The following is a 21,340-nucleotide window of genomic DNA, read 5'->3' on the forward strand; positions in this document are numbered from 1 at the left end:
TGGCCTGTCTCGGATTCATACGCCTGGCCGACTCCAAGTACGCCAGATTCTTATGGTCGGTAAAAACGGCGATAGGGTGCCTGGCCCCCTCCAACCAATGGCGCCATTCCTCGAAAGCCAACTTGATGGCCAACAACTCCCTATCTCCCACATCATAGTTTCTCTCTGCCGGGGAGAGTTTTCTAGAGAAAAAGGTACAAGGTCGCCATTTGGCAGGAGAGGGGCCCTGGGACAAAACTGCACCCACACCCACCTCGGAAGCATCCACCTCAACAATAAAAGGTAAGGAAACATCGGGATGCACCAAGATGGGAGCAGACGCAAAACTCTCTTTAATCTTAGAAAAGGCTGCAAGCGCCTCCTCCGACCAAGAGGAAAAATCCGTCCCCTTTTTTGTCATGTCAGTAAGGGGTTTGACAATAGAGGAATAATTCAAAATGAACTTTCTGTAGTAGTTAGCAAAACCCAGAAAGCGCATCAATGCCTTCTGATTTTCAGGAAGCTCCCACTCCAGCACAGCACGGACCTTCTCCGGATCCATGCGAAAACCAGAAGCAGAGAGGAGAAAACCCAGAAATTGAATCTCCGATACTATAAAAAGACATTTCTCCAGCTTGGCATACAGTTTATTTTCCCGCAGTATCTGCAGGACCTGAAAAAGATGATCCTGATGGGTCTTAACATCAGGGGAAAAAATCTAAATATCATCAAGATACACCAATACAAATTTCCCCATTAAATGATAGAAAATACTATTAACAAAATGCTGAAAGACGGCCGGAGCATTCATCAGGCCGAAAGGCATAACGAGATTCTCGAAATGCCCATTAGGGGTATTAAAGGCCGTTTTCCATTCATCCCCCTCTCTGACCCTGACCAGGTTGTACGCGCCTCTCAGATCCAATTTGGAAAACACCTTGGCCCCAACAATTTGGTTGAAGAGGTCCAGGATCAGAGGAAGGGGATAGGGATCGCGAATCGTGATACGGTTCAGCTCCCTAAAATCTAAGCAAGGTCTCAGAGAGCCATCTTTTTTTTTAACAAAAAAAAAACCCGCGGCAACAGGCGACTTTGAGGGACGAATATGCCCCTTCTCGAGACTCTCGGAGATATAGGTTCGCATTGCGAGTCTTTCCGGTTGTGAGAGATTGTAGAGGCGTGCCTTTGGCAGCTTGGCGCCGGGAATGAGGTTAATGGGACAGTCAAACTCCCGGTGAGGAGGTAGCTCCCGAACACCGCTCTCGGAAAACACATCCGAGAAATCAGAGAGAAATGATGGCACAGTTTTAGTAGACACCTCTGCAAAAGTCGCTGTGAGACAATTCTCTCTACAAAAGTCACTCCACTCATTTATTTGCCTTCCTTGCCAATCAATAGTGGGGTTATGTCTAGTGAGCCAGGGTAGCCCCAAAACTAGAGGAGAAGGCAATCCGTTAAGGACAAAACAAGATATCTCCTCCACATGAGTGTCACCTACAGCTAGCCGGATATTGTGAACAATGCCTTTCAGAGATCTCTGCGAGAGTGGGGCAGAGTCAATAGCAAAAACAGGTATATCCTTTTCTAATGTACAAACCTGAAAACCATGCAAGGCTACAAATTGAGTGTCAATAAGATTGACGGCCGCTCCACTATCGACAAAAATCTCACAAGGAATGACTTTGCTCTCTAGCGCCACCCTGGCAGACAGGAGAAAACGGGAACTGCAGGTCAGAGGAAAAGCATCAATTCCCACATCAACTTTGCCCAAAGTAGCAGATGAAGCAGAACTTGAGGATCTACCTCTTGAGGTACCTCTTGAGGTACAGTTCAGGAATCTCCTAGACGGACAAACATTTGCCAAATGACCTATGCCCCCACAACAAAAACACACCATATTCTGAGGACTAAATCCTCTTTTATCAGGGGCAAGTCGGCCTAGCTGCATGGGCTCCTCCTCAGAGGGGAGCGAGACAGGATGAGACCCCTGCATACTGAATGAGTCCGCACCATTGCCCCTAGACTGACAATGGCTGGACGGAGAGGTCTTGTTTCTTTCCCTTAGACGCCTGTCAAGGCGTACCGCTAATGACATGGCAGACTCTAAGGACGTTGGTCTCTCATGGAAAGCAAAGGCATCTTTCAAACCCTCTGAGAGACCATGACAGAACTGACTTCGGAGTGCAGCATCATTCCAGCCTGAATCAGCTGCCCATCTTCGAAATTCAGAACAATAAAGCTCCGCAGACAGTTTGTTCTGGCATAAAACACGTAAGTTCGATTCTGCCAGAGCAACACGATCCGGGTCATCATATATCTGCCCCAGCGCCACAAAAAATCTTTCCACGGATCGAAGGGAAGGATCCCCTGATGGCAGCGAAAAAGCCCAAGTCTGAGCATTACCCCTGAGCAGGGAGATGACAATCCTCACCCTCTGTTCCTCATCACCAGAGGAGTGGGGACACAAACAAAAATGGAGTTTACATGCCTCTCTGAAGCGAACAAAATTATCACTGCCCCCGGAGAACGTTTCCGGAAGTGAGACCTTTGGCTCGCAACAGACTCCATGAGCCGGAGCAGAGCCCAATGCTTGTAGCTGAGTCACAGATTGACGGAGATCCGCTACTTCCAAAGAAAGACCCTGCATGCGGTCAACCAGGTCAGAAAGCGGATCCATGTCAACAAGGACGGTTTTGGTGGATTATAATGTCACGGCTGTTTAAGGGTAACAAGAGCATACACAGTAAAAAGAGCTACTGACCGGACCCAAACTAGGGAAGAGAAAGGGTGACCCCTGTCAGACCCTCAACACTCTCCCTATGCTGCTAAAGCACATGCCCGGATCCATGTGGTGGAACGAGGCATGCCCGCGTGCCTAAGACTGATGAGCCCTGTAACCCCTACAATAGTGGAAGGGGCACGGCCACCGATGCCCTGCTCAGAATATGGAGGGAACCATGGCCACCTCAGATCCAGTCAGAAAATCACCAGGTACACAACAATGTCTGCACACTTAGCTGATGGAGCTGCAGCCGCGGAGAAGACGGATCCAAGGGCCGCTGGCAATATCCGGAGTGCTTGCAGCAACAGAACACAGGTCCAGAGAACTAATAGCTTAACAAGTGACGATACTCAAGGCAGAGCTACAACTGAAAAGAGAAATATAATCCACGCCCCGGCAATAGGAGGAGGGGTGATTTAAAGGCAGGGAAATCAAACGCAGGAGGAACAGCTGGGAGTAAAGACCTCATCACAGGGGCGGAGAGACAGAACAGTGAGAACACCTCCAAACTCTAAGTGACATCATCACAGGGGTGGAGACACAGAGCTGTGAGAACGTCTCAAAGCTCTGGTAGTGACAAGTACTTATGGAAATTGTGAGTAAGCCGGGAAGGCAAGACATATGTATAATGGCCATGTGAAGCATTTTATTGATGTATACTCCACACCTGGAAGGTAGGCAGATGTTGCAACAGTCCGAGTGTGATCACAATCTATATCTCACCAAGAGCCTGTTACTAGGATTGCAGCCACAGCTAACTGTTATGTCCTTTGTATGGATTACAATACAACTTCCTCTTCCATGTCAATGAACTTGTACATCTACCTCAAGGCAACTGATTGCCAATAAATATTCCAGTTATTTATTTAAACTGACTGCTCTTTAGGATAAGATAGATAAGATAAGATGCCTTTATTGTCACTGTACAATATAATGAATACAATGTACAATACAATGAAATGTTGTTTGGAGCAATCCTAGATGCCATGGACAGAGGAACAAGAACTGACATTTAAATTAAAGTATTACACTGGAAAAAAGAAACACATTGCACTAAAAAGCATTACTATTCACAGTTCACAGCATATATCTAGCAAGAGCAAAGTAGGAAGTGCATATGAATATATATACAAAATGATTCAGACACCACTGCAGACAAGAGATCATCATAGGGTTGCGAATGCAGCAGTAACTTTCAGTCTGTGGTAGTTTCTATCCTTGGAAGGGGCAATAATCTCTGAGCATTTAGGAGACTGATTGCTTTCAAAATCAACTGTTCTTCAGCCTAGTGGTGCGGGCATGTAGGGCTCTAAGACGCCTACCAGAGGGTAGGGGAGTGAAAAGGCTGTGGCCAGGGTGAGTTGGATCCCCGCAGATAATTTTTGCCCTGTTGCTGCAACAAGCAGTGAAGATGTCATCCAGTGATGGTAACCAGTGATTCTGCCAGCCATTCTGATGATGCGCTTGAGGGTCTTCTTGTCCTCAGAAGAGCAGACAGAGTACCACACTGCAATTGACTAGCAGCTGTATTGGGAGTTGTGCTTTCTTCATACATCTCAGAAAATGAAGCCTCTGAAGGTCTTTTTTGGCAATTTATCCATGACAGGTCCTGACTAATACGAACTCCCAAAAATCTGAAACTTTGAACTGCCTCCACGTTTCCACCATTAATGCTAATGGAGTGGTGTCCCTTTTGTTTCTTCTTCCTAAAATCCAGAATAAGCTCCTTTTGTTTTCTTGGTATTGAGTATGAGGTTGTTGTTCTTACTCCATCTCTCTAGGTTCTCAACCTCTTTCCTATAGGCCTCATGCACACGACAGTGTTTTTACTGTCAGTGATTTGGCTTCAGTGGTCCATGTCCGATTTTGCTTCGGTTGTGCTTCCTTGTGTCTTTCTTTTTTTTTTTTTCTGACAGGGGAAAAAAAAGGAAGGTTAATTTTCCACTGACAAGAATTGGACAGGTTATATTTTGTGACGGACTGGAATCACGGATCACGGAGGCGGAGAAAAAACTGAGGACTATCAGTTTTTTCACACCTCTATAGAAATGAATGGGACCTCCGCAAAACTGTGAAAAATTACGGAACGGACGCGGATGCACACAACGGTCGTGTGCATGAGGCCATAGGCTGTTTCATCATTGTTGGAGATTAGGCCTATCACGGTCGTGTCATCTGCAACATTTTATAATAGTATTGGTATTGTGAATAGGTTTGCAGTCATTTGTGAAGAGGGAGTAAAGGAGAGGGCTCAACACACAGCCTTGCGGTACCGCAGTGTTTAGTGTTAAGGATGAAGAGAAGTGCTTTCCCATGCGTACGATTTGTGGTCTTTTTGTAAGAAAATCCAGTATCCAGTTGCACAGGTGTGAGCTGAGACCCAAGTTGTTCAGTTGATGGTGTTAAATTGAAGCTGTAATCAATTAGCAGCATTGGCACATAGCTGTCTCTCTGCTCCAGGTGTGACAGTGCGGTGTGAAGGTCAAGTGAAACAGCATCCTCAGTTGACCTATGTGCTCTGTAAGGCTACTTTCACACCTGCGTTCGATCGGATCCGTTTTGAACGGATCCGCTCATATTAATGCAGGCGGTGGCTCCGTTCAGAACGGATCCGTCTGCATTAGAACTTAGAAAAATTTTCTAAGTGTGAAAGTAGCCTGAGCGGATCCGTTCAGACTTTACATTGAAAGTCAATGGGGGACGGATCCGCTTGAAGATTGAGCTATATGGTGTCATCTTCAAGCGGCTCCGTCCCCATTGACTTACATTGTAAGTCGGAACGGATCCGCTCGCCTCCGCACGGCCAGGCGGACACCCGAACGCTGCTTGCAGCGTTCAGGTGTCCGCTCACTGAGCGGAGCGGAGGCTGAGCGCTGGCAGGCGGATGCATTCTGAGCGGATCCGCCTCCACTGAGAATGCATTAGGGCCATACGACTGCGTTCAGGGCCGCTTGTGAGCCCCTTCAAGCGGAGCTCACGAGCGGACACCTGAGCGCAGGTGTGAAAGGAGCCTAAGCAAACTGGTATTGGTCCATGGAGGTGCAGATCTTGCTCTTCATGTGCCTGAGGACAAGTTGTTCAAAGCACTTCATAACAATAGGAGTGAGAGCCACTGGGCGATAATCACTTAAGTTCTTCACCCCTGCCTGTTTTGGAATTGGGACAATTGTGGAGGACTTCATGCAAGTAAGGACAATGGCCTGCTCTAGCGAGCTGGTAAACACTGTTTTCAGCTTTTTAGCATAGTTTTTAGGACCTTTCCAGGAACTCCAGGAGTTCTGTGGTGACATGATGTAGAGGATGTGGAGTATAATCCTGAGGGCAGAAAGGAAAAGGGATTTGGTGTGTGGTGAAGGAAAGAGATAAGATAGCATGAATAAATGGCAGTTATGGAAGTAGAAGCTACGGTATGTAGGTGAAAGTGATAAACTTAAGGAGGGATGGTATGGATGTCGAATAGGGTATATAGCACTGTAGAGAATTCTGTGACTGCGGCACGTGCGATGTCCGTGCAGGGAGGAAGCAGCCATCAGGTCCCCCCGCTGCTGTGACGGGGACCCAATGGCAGGGAAGGCAGCCCGATGCCTTCCTTAGGCATCGTAGCTGCCTTCCGGGAGAGCCTGTAAGACCTAGCCCCCTGGATCTCACAGGCAAGCAGGCTGTAAGTGTATTACAGTCTGTAATACACTTGCAGACAATGCATCACAATACAATAAAATATCACATGACCTAACCCCTCAGATGAACACCGTCAAAAAATAAAATAAAAACTGTGCTAAAGAACATTTTTTTGTCACCTTACATCACTAAAAGTGCAACACCAAGTGATCAAAAAGACATATGCCCCCCAAAATAGTACCAATCTAACCGTCACCTTATCCTGCAAAAAAGGAGCTCCTACCTAAGACAATCGCCCAAAAAATAAAAAAAAACTATGGTTCTCAGACTATGGAGGCACTAAAACATGATATTTTTTGGTTTCAAAGATGCTTTTATTGTGTTAAATGTCATTATTTTTTTTTTAAAGTAGGCATATTATATTTTGCCGCATTCGGAACAACCTGTTCTATAAAAATACCACATGACCTAACCCCTCGGGTGAACACCGTAAAAAATAAATTAACGGTGTAAAAAAAGCTATTTACATCACAAAAAGTGTAATAGCAAGCAATAAAGAAGTCATATGCACCCCAAAATAGTGCCAATCAAACCGTCATCTCATCCTGCAAAAATGATACCATACCTAAGACAATCACCTAAAAACTGAAAAAACTATGGCTCTCAGGCTATGGAGACACTAAAACATGATTTTTTGTTTTAAAAATGATCATTGTGTAAAACTTAAATAAATAAAAAAAGTAGGCATATTATATTTTGCCACATTCGTAGCAACCTGCTCTATAAAAATACCACATGACCTAACCCCTCGGGTGAACACCGTAAAAAAAAAAAAAAAAAAAAATAACGTGTAAAAAAAGGAATTTTTTGTCACCTTACATCACAAAAAGTGTAATAGCAAGCAATCAAAAAGTCATACGCACCCCAAAATAGTACCAATCAAACTGTCATCTCATCCCACAAAAATAGATCCTACCTAAGACAATCGCCCAAAAAAAAAAAAAAAAACTAGGGCTCTCAGAATATAGAGACACTGAAACATGATTTTTTTAAATAAAGAAATGCTGTTATTGTGTAAAACATAAATAAATAAATAAAAAAGTGTACATATTAGGTATCGACGCTTCCGTAACAACTTGCTCTATAAAAATACCACATGATCTAACCTGTCATATGAACAGTGAAAATAACAAAAAATAAAAACGGTGCCAAAACAGCCTCACAAAAAGTGTAATATAGAGCAATCAAAAATCATATGTACCCTAAAATAGTACCAACAAAACTTCCACCTTATCCTGTAGTTTCCAAAATTCAGTCATTTTTATGGAGTTTCCATTCTAGGGGTGCATCAGGGCATCTTTAAATGTGATATGGCAGCTTAAAATTATCGCAGTGAAATCTGCCTTCCAAAAACCGTATGGTGTTGTTCCCTGCCAGTACATCAGTTTACGATCACATATGGGGTGTTTGTGTAAACTACAGAATCAGGGCAATAAATATTAAGTTTTGTTTGGCTCCTAACCCTTGCTTTGTTAGTGGGAAAAAAAATATTAAAATGGAAAATCTGCCAAAAAAGTGAAATTCAGAAATTTCACCTCCATTTTCTATTAATTCTTGTGGAACACCTAAAGGGTTAACAAAGTTTGTAAAATCAGTTTTGAATACCTTGAGGGGGGGTGTAGTTTCTAAAATGGGGTAACTTAGATGGGGTCAATTTTATGGAGTTTCTACTTTAGGGGTGCATCAGGGGGTCTTCAAATGTGACATGGTAGCTTAAAATGATCCCAGTGAAATCTGCTTTCCAAAAACCATATGGCGTTCCTTTCCTTCTGCGCAATGCCATGTGCTCGTACAGCAGTTTACAACCACATATGGGATGTTTCTGTAAAGTACAGAATCAGGGCAATAAATATAGAGTTTTGTTTGCCTGTTAACCCTTGCTTTGTTAGTGGAAAAAAAATTGAAATGGAAAATCTGCCAAAAATCTCCATTCTCTATTAATTCTTGTGGAACACCTAAAGGGTTAACAAAGTTTGTAAGATCAGTTTTAAACACATTGAGGGGTGTCGTTTCTAAAATGGGGTATCTATCTTAGAAATAGAAGAAGTTTTAGGTCAGGTGAAACCAGCGAAATATATAAGAATTTTTCGCAGGTTTTAGTACCAGAGTTGAGAGCGACACTCTGTGAGGCCCAAAAAATAGGTGACTTACCAGATTCAATGAAAGAAGCAATTATCTCATTGATTCCAAAAAAGGGTAAAGAACAATTAGACCCGGGTTCATACAGACCAATATCACTGTTGAATACGGACATTAAGATATTGGCAAAAGTTTTGGTAGGTAGACTTTCTAGGGTGATTAAAGGTATAATTGCAGAAGATCAGACAGGTTTTATACCCGGAATAACAATATATTCAAATATAAGAAGGCTGTACCTTAACATCGAAGCTAATAAATTAGAAGCTGGAGAAAAAGCTTTACTCTCATTGTATGCTCAAAAGGCGTTCAATTGCATTGAGTGGGAGTATTTATGGTCAGTTTTAAAAAGGGTTGGTATAGGGGAGGGATTTATAAGATGGATCCGACTTATATATTCCAATCCAAGGTCTAGGGTAATGGTGGATGGGAGCTTGTCCCTGCCTTTTGCCCTCTACAGGGGCACTAGGCAGGGATGCCCTCTCTCCCCATTATTATTTGCTATTGCAATAAAACCTCTGGCATGTATGATTAGGAATAAGGGGGAGTTCATAGGCTTATAATACATGGATGGAAATGAAAAACTATTAATGCATGCGGATGATATTTTATTATTTTTACACAACACTGGGGAGGAGTTCAATAGAGTAATAGATATAATAGATACGTGTGGCTATTATTCTGGTTTAAATATTAATTGAGGGAAATCTCACATGATGTTATTAGGAAATGGGGTATCACAGAATTTCTCAAGGGTGCATGTGCTTGAGCAACACGAGAGCTTTAAATACTTAGGTATTGAAATTTCTAGAAATATAGAAGATTATGAAAGGTTAAACGTAATCCCTCTAATAAAAGAACTTAGAGCCAAAATACACATTTGGAAAAAATTACCAATGTCAATTCAGGGTCGGGTGAATTTAATAAAAATTATTTTCCTTCCCAAAATATTATACGTATCACAAAATGCCCCAATATGGTTGCCAAAGAAAACTTTTGGGCTGTTGGATAGCTTAATGGGGGATTTTATTTGGAAGGTGATGAAAAAAAAGGAATTACGACAAAAAGATATGGGATACTGATGGAGGCAAAAAAAGATCGAATAACATTACTAGCTAGAGGAAAGTGGGAAATGGAGATCCCAGCCTTCACTGAAGAAAAATGGAAAAATGCCCTCAGAAGTTATACTAAGGTATCGGAAAGGGCCTCACATAAAATTTCCCAATTGTTTACAGTTCATAGGCTGTATCGAACTCCCTGGGTGCTAAAAGAAATGGGGGTTATAATTTCGTATAAGTGCCCAAAATGCGGGGGGGGGGGGGGGGGGGGCAGATCTTATACATTGTTTTTTAAGATGTCCCAAACTGGTAAGATACTGGAAAGAGATCGTAGAGATTACATCAGTATTTTTGGGTATTCGAGTGATGGTTGACCCTCTGGTCTGCATCTTAGGGGCCACAGCATATCTTAAACTAAATAAAGCAATACAATCGGTTTTGAATAAAGTACAATTTCAGGCTAGATTGCTTATACTAAGAAAGACCCTCCCACACCGAGACCGTGGCAGGAAGCAGTTCTTAATTTGATCAAATTGGAAAGGGCGTCTGAGGGATATGAAGATAGGTTTAGAAAAACTTAAAAACTATGCAAGAAATGGTTGAACCAGGGCCACGGCGTTTCAGGCTGTGTTTTTTTATTTTTTCTCTCTCCTCTCTCACCCTTTCTTTCTCCAATTGGGGGGAGGGGTGAGTATATGGGGTAAAATGTCATTATAATGCTGTCTATTGTAATACGGACCTTCTGGATGGTCCGATGTTGTATATGTTCTTTTTGTATGTTTGATAATAAAAGAATTATAATAAAAAAAACAAAATGGGGTCATTTTTGGGTGGTTTCTATTATGTAAGCCTCACAAAGTGGCTTCAGACCTGAACTGGTCTTCAAAAAGTGGGTTTTGGAAATTTTCAGAAAAATCTCAAGATTTGCTTCTAAACGTCTAAGCCTTCTAGCGTCCCCAAAAAATAAAATGGCATTCACAAAATGATCCAAACATGAAGTAGACATATGGGGAATGTAAAGTAGTAACTATTTTTGGAGTTATTACTATCTATTATAAAAGTAGAGAAATTGAAATGTGAAAATCTGCAAATTTTTCTAAATTTTTGGTAAATGTGGTATTTTTATTTTTTTTTTAAATAAAAATGAAATATTTTGACTCAATTTTACCACTGTTTACCACTATCATGAAGTACAATATGTGACGAGATAACATTCTCAGAATGGCCTGGATAAGTAAAAGCGTTTTAAAGTTATTACCACATAAAGCGACACATGTCAGATTTGCTAAAAATGGCCTGGCCAGGAAGGTGAAAAATGGCTTGGTCCTGAAAGGGTTCAAGTAATATATATTTTTTAGAAGGAGGAGCTGGTTCATTGCTTTTGATGTATAGTGTTTGATGTGGTTTTCTTATTACTATGAATATACTTTCAAGTCTTTACACAAATGTTTCCATTGTCCAGCAGCTTTCTGCTCTTCATTATAATAATCTAACTGTAATTGCCATGTTATCATGAGCAAAAGCATATATGTTGCATGCAGGTAGCGAGTATCTTCATGTGTAAAAGGTCCCTAACTATATTGGTAATCAGATGAGCACATAGCAAAATTTAACAATAAAAGGTGACATATGCCATTTAGCAGTGTTTGCACTTTTTTCGCTGGCATCTGTGTAGTTGCCTGGCAACCTTTACAATGAAACGGTTTAGAAGCAAATGATGTGACTCACCTGTCTATGCTCCAGAGTATAATGTATAATAGATGCTATTTGTCATGTTTCTCTGGAATTACTTATGAGACTATTTAGGTCCATGGTCCTTGGTGACATAAAAACAAGCATTGCATTTGCAGTATGTTTTTTGCCTTTGGATTGCAAACATATAGAGATATTGCAATTAATCGCATTTGCACCCATGCAAATGCGAGAAGCCCAACGTATGTTTCGCTGGTGCGCGAATTTCATTGTCGTTATACCCTCCTGATTGCCATCATGTTGTCTATGGAATAAACATATTATGTGATTTGGTGATCATCTGGGTCACATGTAATTACCCCACATATTTATATAGATACTTTTATCTTGTGGTTGCATACGTACCTATTAATTTATGACCATTTCTCCTACTGGTGGGGAGGGGGGGGCTTCTGTTCTACATTTCAACACTCCTTGCATTGTATTGTTATTGTCTTTTATATTGACTAATAAAGATGTAATTTTTGTATTTTTATGTGTGGTTTTGCTATTTATTTTGTGAGTTTTATATACCATATTCTAGAACAGTGTTCCCCAACCAGTGGCTTGGGAGCCACATGTGGCTCGTGACCCCCTGCTGTGTGGGAATCCTGCATTATGACCATATGCACTAACAATTGACATTGTTGCAGACCTATCTTAGATTTACCCCCAAATATGGATAGTAAAATACATGTGTATATTTCACTCTGAAATATTTATCAGCAAATCTTTGCAATTTCATGTTTTTTAAGAATTAAATTTTTTTGGCAAATTTTCCATTTTAATCCATTTTTTCCAGTAACAAAGCAAGGGTTAACAGCCAAACAAAACTCAATATTTATTTCCCTTATTCTGTAGTTTGCAGAAACACCCTATATGTGGTCGTAAACTACTGTACGGGCACACGGTAGGGCGTAGAGGGAAAGGAGCGCCGTGTGGTTTTTGGAAGGCAGATTTTGCTGGACTGGTTTAGTTACACCATGTCCCATTTGAAGCCCCCCTGATGCACCCCTAGAGTAGAAACTCCATAAAAGTGACCCCATCTAAGAAACTACACCCCTCAAGGTATTCAAAACAGATTTTTACAAACTCTGTTAACCCTTTAGGTGTTGCACAAGAGGTATTGACAAATGGAGATGGAAAATTTGACAGCAAATTTAAATTCTCAAATTTCATTATAATCCATTTTTTTCCAGTAACAAAGCAAGGGTTAACAGCCAAACAAAATGCTATATTTATTGCCCCGATTCTGTAGTTTGCAGAAACACCCCATATGTGTCCGTAAACAACTATATGGGCACATGGCAGGGCATAGAGGGAAAGGTGCGCCGTGTGGTTTTTTGAAGGCAGATTTTGCTGGACTGGTTTATTTACACCATGTCCCATTTGAAGCCCCCCTAATGCACCCCTAGAGTAGAAACTCCATATAAGTGACCCCATTTTGGAAACGACGGGATAAGGTGGCAGTTTTGTTGGGACTATTTTTAGGGTACATATGATTTTTGGTTGCTCTATATTACATTTTTGTGAGGCAAGGTTACCAAAAATAGAATTTCTGAAATTTCATCTCCATTTGCCATAAACTGTTGAGGAACAGCTAAAGGGTTAATAAAGTTTGTAAAATCAGTTTTGAATACATTGAGGGGTGTAGTTTCTTAGATGGGGTCAATTTTATGGAGTTTCTACTCTAGGGGTGCATCAGTGCATCTTCAAATGGGACATGGTGCAAAAAAAAAAGCCATCAAAACCTGCCTTCCAGAAACCATATGGCATTCCTTTCCTTCTGCACCCTGCCGTTTGGTCATACAGCAGTTTACAACCACATATGGGGTGTTTATGTAAACTGCAGAATCAGGGTAATAAATATTAAGTTTTGTTTGGCTGTTAACCCTTGCTTTGTTACTGGAAAAAATGTATTAAAATGGAAAATCTGCCAAAAAATAGCTGTTTTGGCACCACTTTTATTTAATTTTATTGACCGTGTTCATCTGAAGGGTTATGTCGTGGGGTATTTTTATAGAGCACATTCTTACGGACGCGGTGATACCTAATATGTCTACTTTTTTAAAATGTATTTAGGTTTTACACTATATTACCCTTTTTTAAACAAAAAAATAGCATTTTTGTATCTCCATAGTCTAAGAGTAAGTTTTTTTTAAGTTTTAAGCTGATTATCATAGTTAGGGGCTCATTTTATGTGGGATGAGAGGACGGTTTTATTGGCACTATTTTGGGGGCATATGACTCTTTGATTGCTTGCTATTACACTTTTTGTGATGTAAGGTGACAAAAAAATTTTTTTTTGCAGTGTTTTTATTTTATTTTTTTAACTGTGTTCATCTGAGGGGTTAGATCATGGGGTATTTTTATAGAGCTGATTCTTACGGACGCGGTGATACCTAATATGTCTACTTTATTTTTATTTTTTTAGTTTTGCAAAATAATATTTTAGAAATTTTTGTTTTTTGTTTTAGTGTCTCAAGAGAACTATAGTTTTTTTTTTTTCGATTGACATAGGCTAAATATAATTATAGTGGGCTCAGCATGCATGTTGGTACTTGCATCCCTGGATCCGATAAAAGCTGTAATGGCATCGGACGTGGTTAAAAGCAGAGTGTGCTTGGCGTGCATGCTGTACCTGCGCTCCCTGGACTTTGTGTGGCTGTCATGGCCCATATGGCCCAACAGGTATTAACTAGTGTTAGGGACCACTGATGGAGACGACCTTGACGTGGTGAGTGGCTTATTACGCTTTGGCCAAAATGTACACCAATGCCTCATTCAACATCCAGCATAGAGGCAGGTGTCATGGTCTTACCTCCTTGCTGTTCTCCTTCGTTTGACATGTGCTGGCGGCCATCTTGGTTTCTGGGTTTCTTGTAGCCTCCCACCCTGCGGCTCCTCCTTCCCACTGGGAGGAGCTGGATGCCTAGCTCATATATATAGGAGGTCTGTGGCTTCAGTTCCCTGCTTGGTCCTCCTGTGCTCACATGCTTCTAAGACTGCTGCTGCTTCTGGTTCCTGATCCTGGCTTCGTCTGACTACCCTGCTGATTCCTGATCCTGGCTTCGTCTGACTACCCTGTTGGTTCCTGATCCTGGCTTCATCTGACTACCCTTCTGGTTCCTGATCTCTGGTTTCGCAAGACCCTGCTTAGGTTTAGCCATCCGTTTGGACTTTTGCCTTACAGCTTTATTTTCAATAAAGCCTTCTTATTTCCACTCATCTCTTGTTGTACGTCTGGTTCATGGTTCCATGACATTAGGACCAAGCCATGAATTCTGACGGTACAGGGCCATCCTCGCTACCTACGCTGGTTGCCAGACTTGATCAGCAGGATCACCTGTTGGGTCGGTTCGCTGTGGCGTTGCAAACCCTGCTTGAACCCACGGCTCATTTAGCTTCCGTTGCCGATGGGTCGGTTGTCGCTCCTGGGCCCGCTCCTACTGCCGCTCCGGTTGTTGCGCCAGAGTCTACCCCGACACCTGTTGCTGCGCCTGCGGTGTTTCGGGGTATGACCGGTTCTGCCCCCCTTCCACAGCGCTTTGGGGGAGAGCCAACTCAGTGCCGAGGTTTCCTTAACCAGGTGGGCATTTACTTCGAGTTGCTGCCACATGCCTTTCCTACTGAGAGATCAAAGGTGGGCTTCTTGATCTTGCTGCTCTCGGACAAGGCCTTGGCCTGGGCCAGCCCTTTATGGGAGAACAACAATCCGGTGGTTGCCGAGTTTTCCGGTTTTGTTGCTTCTCTTCGGAAGGTATTCGATGTGCCGGCTCGTGCTGCCTCTGCTGCGAAGCTCCTTATGTCCATCAGACAGGGTTCACGATCCGTAGCTGAATACGCCATTGAGTTTCGTACCCTGGCAGCAGAGGTGGGCTGGAATAATGAGGCTCTGGTCGCTGCTTTCTCTCATGGTCTCTCGGATGCCTTGAAGGATGAGGTTGCAGCTAAGGACCTACCTGTGGAGCTCGAGTCTCTTATTTCTTTCCTGATTTTGATTGACACCAGACTCAGGGAGAGACCTTCCTTTCAGGAGAGCCTGCGGAGGCCTTCTAACAGATTGGCGCCTACGTTTGCTGTCCCACCCGTGCCTCCCTCTCCTCCCACGCCTCCTGGGGATGACTTGTCTGGGGGTGAACCCATGCAGCTGGGGTTTGCTCGCCTGTCCGAGGGGGAGAGGGTACTCCGGAGACGCGAGGGCCGATGCATGTACTGTGGTCTCGGTGGGCATTTTCGGTTGGCATGCCCGAACCGTCCGGGAAACGCTCGCACCTGAGATCCTGTCGGGGGCAGATCTTGGGTGGAGTCTCCTCGTCCCCGGTTTCCCGTGTTGACAAACCACTGATTACTGTTGTCCTCTCCTGGGTCGGGGGCTCGGTGACGACCCAGGCGTTGGTGGACTCTGGTGCTGGTGGTTTGTTCATTGATAGTGTGTTCGCTGCCGCCAATTCCATTCCTCTGCAGCCTCGAGGTTCCCCACTGGCTCTTGAGGCGATAGACGGCAGACCCCTTCTGCCGCCACACGTGACTCAGGAGACCCTTCCAGTGGGGATGGCCATTGGTGCCGTTCACAGAGAGTCGGTCTGTCTCCAGGTTATTTCGTCTCCACACTACTCGTGGTCTTGGGGTACCCCTGGCTCCAGAAGCATAATCCGACTTTCGATTGGAAATCGGCCGAGATCCTCTCGTGGTCACCGCAGTGTGGGGCTAGTTGCATCCATGGGCCTGTCAAGTTGCTGTGTACTTCCTCGGACTCTCTGTTGCCTCCTGAATACGAGGAGTACCGGGATGTATTCGATAAGGTGCGTGCGGTTGCCCTACCTCCGCACCGCCCATACGATTGTGCCATAGAGTTACAATCTGGTGCCGTTCCTCCTCGTGGCAAAGTCTATCCACTGTCGGTAGCGGAGAATGAGGCCATGGAGGAGTACGTGAGGGAGGCGCTTTCACGCGGACACATTCGCAAATCCTCGTCCCCGGCAGGGGCTGGATTTTTCTTTGTGAAAAAGAAGGGCGGTGAGTTGAGGCCTTGCATCGATTACAGGGGTCTCAATCGCATCACGATCAAGAACGCTTACCCGATACCCTTGATTTCCGAGCTGTTCGATCGCCTCAAAGGGGCCACGGTCTTTACCAAACTCGACCTGAGGGCGGCATATAACCTGGTAAGGATCAAGGCGGGCGATGAGTGGAAGACCGCGTTTAACACCAGGACCGGTCATTATGAATCCTTGGTTATGCCCTTTGGGTTGTGCAATGCGCCCGCAGTCTTCCAGGAATTCATCAACGATGTTTTCCGTGACCTGTTGCAGCAGTGTGTGGTGGTCTATTTGGATGACATCTTGGTATATTCTGAATCCATGGAGGCCCACATTCTGGATGTCAGACGAGTGTTGCAACGGTTACGAGAGAACAAGCTGTTCGGTAAGCTTGAGAAATGCGAATTTCACCGATCCCAGGTAACCTTCTTAGGTTACATCATTTCCGCTGAGGGGTTCTCCATGGATCCTGAGAAGGTTTCGGCTGTCTTACAGTGGCCCCAGCCCAGTGGTCTTCGTGCCCTGCAGCGCTTTTTGGGCTTCGCCAATTATTATCGGAAGTTCATCAGGGACTTTTCCATGCTAGCCAAGCCTCTCACTGATCTGACCAGGAAGGGCAGTAATCCCCAGGTCTGGCCGCCCGAGGCCATCCGAGCTTTTGAGGCTCTAAAGTCCGCCTTTGTGTCGGCTCCTATTCTGTCGCATCCCAACCCTGGGTTGCCGTTTGTCCTCGAGGTGGATGCGTCTGAGACGGGAGTAGGCGCCTTCCTGTCTCAGCGTAGAACACCAGAGGGTCCTCTGCTTCCTTGTGGGTTTTACTCCCGGAAACTGTCTTCCGCGGAGTGCAACTATCAGATTGGTGACAGGGAGTTATTGGCCATCGTGCAGGCCCTTAAAGAATGGAGGCACTTGCTCGAGGGCTCGGTGGTTCCGGTTCTCATCCTGACGGACCACAAGAATCTGACCTACCTCTCTGAGGCCAAGAGATTGACACCACGTCAGGCCAGATGGGCTCTGTTCTTGTCACGTTTTAATTACGTGGTCTCCTACCTACCCGGTTCCAAGAACATCAGAGCGGATGCCTTATCACGGCAGTACTCCGAGCTGTCCGGGGAGGAGTCGATTCCGACTTCGGTCATACCTCCGAATCAGATCCTGGCCGCCATTCGCACCAGCCTGACCTCTCCCCTGGGTGAGCAGATTTTGGCGGCTCAATCTGGTGCTCCCTCTGGGAGACCCAACGGCAGGTGTTTTGTGCCTGAGGAGTTGCGCACTCGGTTGTTGCGAACCTACCATAACTCCAAGGCCGCGGGGCATCCTGGAAAGAATCAGCTGTCCTGGGCTGTTTCACGTCTGTTCTGGTGGCCTTCTCTACGTTCTGACATCGCCGCATATGTAGCGGCATGCTCCGTTTGTGCCCAGAGTAAGTCCCCTCGGCACCTTCCGTTGGGCCTTTTGCAACCCATAGCCACCGGGGAGCGTCCATGGTCACACCTGGGGATGGATTTCATTGTGGACCTCCCTGCATCCCGAGGCCATACGGTCATTCTCATGATAGAGGATCGGTTTTCCAAAATGTGCCACTGTGTACCTCTCAAGAAGTTACCCTCTGCACAAGAGTTGGCCTCGATTTTTGCCAGGGAGGTTTTCCGGTTGCACGGTTTGCCCAAGGAGATTGTGTCGGATCGGGGGAGTCAGTTTGTGTCCAGGTTCTGGCGCGCCTTTTGCTCCCAGTTGGGGATTCATCTCTCTTTCTCATCGGCCTACCACCCTCAGTCCAATGGGGCCGCAGAACGATCCAATCAGGCCTTGGAGCAATTCCTTCGTTGCTATGTCTCCGATCACCAAGACAATTGGGTTGACCTCCTGCCTTGGGCTGAGTTTGCCAGGAACACGGCGGTGAACTCTTCCTCTGGGACGTCTCCCTTCATGGCCAATTATGGGTTCCATCCTGCCGTGTTACCGGAGGTATTCTCTCCCCAGGATATTCCGGCTGTGGAGGATCACCTTTCCGTCCTACGTGCTTCTTGGGTACAGATCCAGAGGTCCCTTGAGGTCTCTGCGCAGCGCCAGAGACTCCAGGCTGATCGCAGACGAGCGCCCGCTCCTTCCTACCAGGTCGGAGACCGCGTATGGTTGTCCACCCGCAACCTCAACCTTCGAGTGCCCACTCCCAAGCTGGCGCCTCGCTTTGTTGGTCCCTTCCGAGTGCTTCGCAGGGTAAACCCGGTAGCCTATGCCCTTGCGCTTCCTCCTGGCATGCGGATCTCCAACGTGTTTCATGTCTCCCTCTTGAAGCCACTGGTGTGTAATCGTTTCACTTCCTCGATTCCTCGGCCTCGTCCGGTCCAAGTGGGCAATCGTGAGGAGTATGAGGTGAGCAATATCCTGGACTCACGCCTGGTCCGCGGCCGGGTGCAGTTTTTGGTCCATTGGCGTGGTTATGGTCCAGAGGAGCGTTCCTGGGTTCCCTCCGCAGATGTCCATGCTCCTGCCTTGCTCCGAGCCTTCCACGCACGCTTCCCTCAGAAACCGTTCCTTACTCCGCGGAGGAGGGGCCCTTGAGGGGGAGGTACTGTCATGGTCTTACCTCCTTGCTGTTCTCCTTCGTTTGACATGTGCTGGCGGCCATCTTGGTTTCTGGGTTTCTTGTAGCCTCCCACCCTGCGGCTCCTCCTTCCCACTGGGAGGAGCTGGATGCCTAGCTCATATATATAGGAGGTCTGTGGCTTCAGTTCCCTGCTTGGTCCTCCTGTGCTCACATGCTTCTAAGACTGCTGCTGCTTCTGGTTCCTGATCCTGGCTTCGTCTGACTACCCTGCTGATTCCTGATCCTGGCTTCATCTGACTACCCTGTTGGTTCCTGATCCTGGCTTCATCTGACTACCCTTCTGGTTCCTGATCTCTGGTTTCGCAAGACACTGCTTCGGTTTAGCCATCCGTTTGGACTTTTGCCTTACAGCTTTATTTTCAATAAAGCCTTCTTATTTCCACTCATCTCTTGTTGTACGTCTGGTTCATGGTTCCATGACAGCAGGGCAGAGTGCTGGTTTGCAGAGTGTGATTGCATTTGTGTTTTTGTGTTTGTATCTGTATTTCGCCATAACAATGTGCACCTGCATACAGGGTTGTGCGGGCTGAACCCCCTATATTTTTTTCTAAACAGAATTAAAACTGGGGAAGGGGATTATAAATTTAGTACTCCATGGAAGTGTGGTACTCCTTGAAGCAACCGTCAATGCAAAGGCTCGGATGATCGGAGTGGTGGTGTCCTTCTGTATCCCCCTCCTGTGACAAACTCTGCACTTTTTTGGGGGACCGTCCCTTCTTTCCAGTATGGGGACCACACCTGGAGATTGCTGGCCAGGGACGATCCGGGCGCCTCCAGTTCCCGAGATACTCCGGCCTGCTCATTCCTAGTCAGAAAAGATTAGGGCCTTGAGGACTGCCTCATAGAACTGGAGGAATTTCCCTGTGTTGCCAGCGCTCCGGGACAGCACAAAAGAGTTGTACAAGGCAACCAGTAGACCGCAACATTTTTGTACCATGCCCGGTTTTTGCGCATGGCGTTATATGGCTTGAGGACTTGATCAGAGAGATCAACTCCTCCCATATACCGATTGTAGTCGAAGATCGGGCTTGAGGACCGTTGCCGCGGTACCTCGCACAGGGCTGATGCCGTTACCGTGAATTGTGGACAGTATAAGGACATCCCTCTCGTCCTTATATCTGACCAGCAACAGGTTTCCGCTGGTAAGGGCACGAGTCTCACCCCTGGGGATAGGTACCTGGAGGGGGTCGGTAGGGAGGCCGCGTTGATTTTTCCGAACGTTCCCTGAGGTACTCTTACAAAGTTTGTACAGCTTGACGCCATACTTCGCCCGCTTAGAGGGAACATACTGGTGGAAAATGAGTCTCCCCTTGAAAGCAAGGAGAGACTCATCAACCGCAACCTCCCTTCCAGGTACATAGGCCTCCATAAATTTGGCCCCGAAGTGATCGATGATCGGCCTGATTTTATACAGGCGGTCATAGGCAGGATCACCCCGGGGGGGACATGCATTATCTACATAATGCAGGCATTTCCAAATGGCCTCAAACCAGGTACGTGTCATGGCCGTACTGTAAAGTGGGGTCTGGTAGAGGCCGTCCCCACTCCAGTAAGGCCTGACACTGGGTTTTTGCACTAGACCCATGTGCAGCACGAGGCCCCAAAACGTCCTCATCTCGGCTGCACTGACCAGAGTCCAGCCACCAGACCTAGCCAAAAAGGAGCTCGGGTGTTGAGCAATTAATGGTCACTGAAAAAAAGACTAAAATAGTCATATTCAGTGAAGCCCACTGTGGGAATCTGGATTCCTGTTCGGCCAACAAAATCAGGAATTACAGACTCAAAATCCTCTAGGGTACATTATGCAAGTTCACTGATAGGGGGTTCAGGTAGACTTATCTGGTGGGCTGGAAAACTAGTACGAGCCTCAGAGCTGCTTATACTAGTGTTGGCCACAGGGTCCTTGGCATGGGGTTCCCCTTGCTCCACATGGGGGCTCCTCATCATTGCTAGATAATGATGAGGACACGGATGACAAGAGGAAAGTGGGGTCATCCTTGTGCTCACTGGGGCTCTCAGATTTGGAGGCAAGCAGGGCGTATTCCTCCTCGGCCGAGAACATCCGATGGGCCATAGGAGAGTGTGTGTGTGTGCTTGCGTGGAAAACTTTATTCAGTGTGTGTGGGGGACGGGTGTTCCTGTACTTTGCCCTACACCTAACAGAAAATAGTAATAATAAATAACAAAAAAAAATAAAAAAAATTCCCAAAACGTGGAAAACATTAAAAAAAAAGATTCAAACGCGCTGAAGTCAATTGGGACCCTAACTTCACCTTATTATTTTCCGTTATAACATGGTTATATCAGAAAATAATAGTATTCT

Source organism: Bufo gargarizans, chromosome 4, assembly GCF_014858855.1.
Source record: "Bufo gargarizans isolate SCDJY-AF-19 chromosome 4, ASM1485885v1, whole genome shotgun sequence".
NCBI lineage: Eukaryota > Metazoa > Chordata > Amphibia > Anura > Bufonidae > Bufo > Bufo gargarizans.